A 6,043-nucleotide genomic window follows, 5' to 3' on the forward strand; every position below is an offset into this window, starting at 1 on the left:
TGGCAAACAGTTTCCTTTTATTCTCACACCTCTCTTTGTAGGACTTCCTTGCGTGGCTGAGTCAGGCCACTGGTGAGTATCACTCCAGTAGAACCTCTACGAACCAGAACTCAACAATATTTCTGGTGGTTAGGAATATATATATATATTTGCATCACTTCAATTTAGATCAGAAACGAATTACGGGAAAATAATGCCATCAAACAGTAAGAATTTCTTTTTAAAAGAAGACGTAAACAAAGCTTGGCTTCAATGTAGTTGAAGCTCCTTCACCTCCAGTTATAGATTAGACAGTGAGCACTGCTGTCTTCAGAGAAATGGCTAGAAGCTCCATCGTTAGCCAAGAAAGACGTGTAATATTGAGCAGCGAGGACTTCCTGTCAAGGGAAGTGGACCCAGATATTTGAAAAACGTTTCCTAACAACCTGAAAGGGCTTTCTGCTTGACCTTCCACTCCTAGGAAGCTCAGTCCCCAGTTCCACTCACTTATCTTGGAAATTCTAGTGTGAAGTGTGTCATGATTCGGACGATTCACACGGCTGGCAACTGAGCTCACCTTGAGTTCAGTGCTTGATGGGAGACCCAGGTTCAGTCCAGGCCCTGACATACCTGGCTGGTGACTTCATATCATTCACTCAGCCTCTCTGGCCTCCATTGTAACTGATTTCTAATGGCCTTTCCACAACTAAGGACAATGATTCCATAAAGTAATTGGGCCATGCTAGATTGCAGCTACTTTTTATATCTGCTGATTTTTTTCTTGGAGGTATGTGCTCATGAGAATCTCTGCTGTACCCTCTGGGGCCTGGTGTCAGCTAAGTGGCTGACCTTATACTTGTCATTTGAGGATACACTAATACCTTGCTGCAGAAATACAACTGAGCACCTGGGAGTGGAGTGATCTGGCCAGCAATTAAAAGACAGCTCCAGCTTTATTCATAATGCCCTCATTACTTTATTTAACGAGAAACAAACAGGACAACTTGTTAACAATGATCAATGCTCTACTATTGTACATAGGTGTTTGTTAGGGATTCTTGGTACTTTCTGAATTTTTATAATTTCTCAAAATAAAAATTATAATGTAATAAGGGCAGGGCAAATTCAGATGGCAATTGCCTCTGATAAGGGATAGAGAGAGTTGTGGTCAGAGAGGGAAACATAATCCTTCAAATGTGTTGGGTTTTTCTGTTGCTTTAACTGGATGGTGGAAGGTGATCATTTCACTATATTTTAAATTGCAATTTATGTTATATATACTTCTTGTATTTATATATTTCATTATAAAACGATGTTAGAATGACAAGGTAGAAACACTGATCTTAGTTTGGTAAGTATCTCCCCTTGAATAATGAAAGGACCCCTATGGTGTTCAATAGAAATATAATTTGAGCCATTTGTGTAATTTTAAATTTTCTTCATAGCCCCATTTTAAAAGACAAAACAAATGAGATTTATTTTAATAGTGTATTTTATTTAATCCAATATATCCAATTTATTGTCATTTCAACATGTAATCAGCATTTCAAAATTATTATTTTACTTTTTTTGCACTGACTCTGGGAAACTCCATATGTATTTTACCTTTGCTGCACATCTCAATTCTGACTAGCCAGTGAACTAGGGCAGGCAAACCCCTGGGCTCCAGACTCCCTTTCCTGGCAGGCCCTGTGGGCTGAGAACACTGGGCTCTCTCACTGTATCACTTATGAAAGATAGCCCCAGAAAAACCTCACATTATCCCCATCTGGGCCCTCCTTTCTGCTCTGAGATGGGGACCCTAACTCACAGGGAGGAGCCACCCACCCCAACAGCAAAGGGCCAAGGAAGAAGAATGTAGAGCTGCCATTGTCTCCAAATTCCAGGCAGCATATGCTTTCTGCAGGCAGAGAAACAGCCTTTGCTCATGGGATCCTTTGCCCTGTCCACCAAGGAAGACCCACAGGTCAGTTTGCTTTTAGAGGGATGAGGTGTTAACAGTCTGGGAGAAAATGACAAGCAATAAGAAACAGTGTTTGTGGCAGAAAGAGCCAGCTCCATAAACCTCCTTGCTGGCTCTTTAGTTCAGAAGTGGCCTCATAAAACACTGGTGGATGGTGATTGATGCCCCCAGACCTGCTGGTCAACCAAGGTCCTGGGCAGCAGGGGGTCCTAGCCAGGAAGCAGAAGGTGGAGCTCAAATCCCACCCAGGAAGGGGCTTGCTCCTTTGTCACGCTGACAAATCCACATCCCTGGAACCGAAATCAAGTCCAGGAGAGGCTGGGTTATTCTGGGCAGGGTCAGAAAAATGTTCTTAATCAGATTTGAAATACATCACTCCTAGAGGAGGACTGGGACTCTTTGGACCCTGGAGAGGCACATATCTCAGGGGACTCAGGGGGACTCAGGGACTCAGGGGCAGCATCTGGGCACCTCCCTCCCCCTGCTCCAGAGACTACCCCACCCTAGCTATTTACAAGAGGTGATGTTTGCACAGGAGATTTCTGCCTTAAACCAAAACCACAGTGAAACCAGATGACAAAAGTGCCATTTGGGGTTTCTAAGACTGGACACTTTTCCTTTCTCCATATATATGTATGAAACGGGATATGTGGGATATATATAGGATATATATGAACACGATATATTTATCCTATTAGAAAGAAAGGTCAGGCTACATTTGCGACAAGCAAAGTTTCCCAGTCCACACAAGCATGAAGCCCTGCTTGGAGGCTGGTAGAAAAGATGCAATTTACCTTTGGGTGCTGAGGCTGGGATTCCCATTTAAAAGTCTAAGCTGGCTGATTATTTATTGATGTCTCTCTCTCCATAGCTGTCTGACTTTTACTGGTTGGAAGAAGCTCCTTTGTGCCTAAAGCATTTTTTGAATTAAGTTCTTTTCAGTCATTTCCCCTCAGGTGTTAACCAACGAGACTGTACTTTGACAAAAGTCCGCTTCCCCCCACCTCACTGCCCTCCTTATTTTATGTCATGAAATGAAATTAAGTATCAAGAGAGAGGCCATCAAACAACTGGGCCTGACATGGTTATTTGCCATGTATTTTTTATTTACAGAAAGAGTGAGAATAATGCATTGGAACCATTCATATTTTACAGTGAATCTGCCTCCAAATCCTACCAGGACAAAAACCCAGGCAATTTAATGAATAAACAGGGCTCATTCTCTATGTCTCTGTCTAATGCTCTTGCCACTAGCCCAGAAGTGGTCCTTGAAGCTACACGTTTTCCTCAATTCCCTGAGATCAGGATGGTCCGGCCTCCCTACCTCAGTGGGATCATCCGTGAAATGCAATGATAGTGAAATGGAACGATACTCACCACAGAGCAGGGAACCGAGGTCTCTTCCAGTGGTAACAGTCATGGTTCTATGAGCTGAAACCTTTCTTTCAAAGAAACTTTTCTCTTCTGGGATGGGGGTGCCCAGATCCTGACCCCGAGCCCAGATATGTGCCTCCCCAGGGTCCAAAGAGTCCCAGTCCTCCTCTAGGAGTGATGTATTTCAAATCTGATTAAGAATATTTTTCAAAGATTTTCCCACAAGTAACCTCAGCTAGAGCAGCCCAGTTCACTATTTTGGCAAGAACCACCCTCTCCTTCACATCTACCCTCACTTCTACCCCACCCCACCTAGGGAGAAACAGCTGCCAAATGCATATTCTGGAAGTGAGAGACTGATGAATGGGGAGCTCTTGGAAAGGCTGGCCAGGCAGAACTGGGAGCCAGCGAGGACCTTCCTTGAGGGTCTTGGCGCCCCCTGAACTGAAGGCTGGCACGGAAGCCTACCTGGAACAGCATTGAGAAGCAACCCCACAGAGTATACCCCAGCCAGGGGATCTGCTTCAGCCAGGCCACCCCAGGCAAGTTTGTGCAAGACTTATTACTGAGGATGGATTTAGGGTGACAGTGGAGAGGTGTCTGTTGCTGATAAGCATGAACTAATGGCATATTCTCATCTAGCCAGTCCTGTCCTGGACCCTTTGGTAGGTCTTGGAGTCTGGCAAAGTGGGTTCAAATCTCAGTCCCTTGGGATGCTATTTAATCCCTCTGAGCCTTACTTTCCTCATCTGAAAAATGGGATAAAATAAAGTACTCAAGCAGTTGTGAAGATTAAAAAGATAACATATGTGGAAAGCCAATGTCTGGTACACAATAAGAGCCAGTAGGACCTTTTTAGTTTAATAAAACAGACCCTGCTCTAAAAAAGCTGTTGGCGCTAAATCACGTTCTCAGAAAAATTAATAACAACAGAAGCATGTGATTCAAAGTCACCCAAGGAAGTATTTCGTGTAAGTTTTGGAAATTGAGTCTCACTGAGTCATTCCCGTCTTAGCATGGCCACCCTCCAGATTCCCTGGGACCTTCCCTAATTTTAGCATGTGGTCACCCTAGCCCCACGCTCTGCAGGATGCTTTGCCCTCTGCCATCAGTCTGGCACACTGCCACACCCCAAGGCCCTGTCTCCCTGGCTTCCTCCACTTCCCCTGCCTCTCTTCTGCCCAGCTCCCACCATTGAGATGGGTCCTTCTGGATCAATAGTGTACATGCTAGGTAGGGCCTATCTTTCCGGCAGTGAGGAGGGTTGATCCTACATCACCCCATTCTCTGGTAGGACTGTCTCCCCAGACAAGCAGATAGGCTTCTGCAGCAGGATTTCTGTATGGAAAGGCCTAAAAGTCACTGAACAGGAGACACTACTTTTCATTCAGTTGTGCTGGAGAAACAGAGGCAACCCTTACAGAACTTTTCATCTAGCAGAGGAGACAGATGCTGTCAACAATCACACACAGGCCGGGCCTGGTGGCTCAAGCCTGTAATCCCAGCACTTTGGGAGGCCGAGACAGGCGGATCCGGAGATCAGGAGATAGAGACCATCCTGGCTAACCCGGTGAAACTCCGTCTCTACTAAAAAATACAAAAAACTAGCCGGGCGAGGTGGCGGGTGCCTGTAGCCCCAGCTACTCGGGAGGCTGAGGCAGGAGAATGGTGTAAACCTGGGAGGCGGAGCTTGCAGTGAGCTGAGATCAGGCCACTTCACTCCAGCCTGGGTGACAGAGCGAGACTCCGTCTCAAAAAACAAACAAACAAAAAATCACACACAAATCACATAGCTAAGGCCCATGACAAGAGCTGCGAGGGGTGGGCACACCGTGGAACGGGTGTAAATGGCACCCTGCACTGGGGAGGGAAGCACAGTGACTTCCCTCCCTACTATGTGCCAGCAGCTGGGTGTTGATGGGGGCTGGGACAGATCACAGGGAGGACCCACAACAGCTGAGGAAGGAGAAGGACTGGGCATTTCAGGGAGAGGATTTTAAAATCCAGTTTCTGGTCTGGCCAATCTTTTGCTGGACTTTGGAGTAAAACCAACAAAAAAAAATTTATTAAAACCTGATACTGGTTCAAATCCCAACACCCCAGGGAAGCTCCTTCACTTCTCTGTGCCTTTATCTTCTCATCTGAAAAATGGAGACACAGCTGACTGGTCATCTCCTGCCCCACTTTCTCTATGGTGAAACAGCCTGACTCTGGGATACAGCTGGCCATAGCTAGAGCCTGGAAGGTCCAGGAACAGACGTACTGTGGCCTCAGAGCCCTGGGACTGTCTGCCAAGCCTGAGCCTGGAGGCCACATTCTCTCAGGGGTCCATCCTCACATGCACAGCCCTTTCCCCATCCTGGTGGTTCTCCTCTCTCTCTCTTTCTGTGTGTGTGTGTGTGTGTGTGTGTGTGTGTGTATGGATGTTTGCCAAAGTTACCAAGGTCAGTGCTTCTGGTAAAAAGTGTAGAATCAACTCCAACCGGGGATGGTGTTATGACCATTTTTTGTGGGCCAGGAACATGAAATATAATACTCTCTATTTGTAGAGCACTTTTAGTTGCTCTTTAAGGCAAACATCTTTTCCTTAGAATCCTCTGAAAAGTCCTCAATGATTTCCTCTTGCTGAAGCAATTTGCCCCTTCTTGGAACACTCCCAACGCTGCAGTGCATGCTGCTCTTAGGATACATAACACGTTCTCCCTTGTGTTATGACTGTGCTCTTGT

The sequence above is a fragment of the Piliocolobus tephrosceles genome, chromosome 18 (assembly GCF_002776525.5).
Source record: "Piliocolobus tephrosceles isolate RC106 chromosome 18, ASM277652v3, whole genome shotgun sequence".
Classification (NCBI taxonomy): Eukaryota; Metazoa; Chordata; class Mammalia; order Primates; family Cercopithecidae; genus Piliocolobus; species Piliocolobus tephrosceles.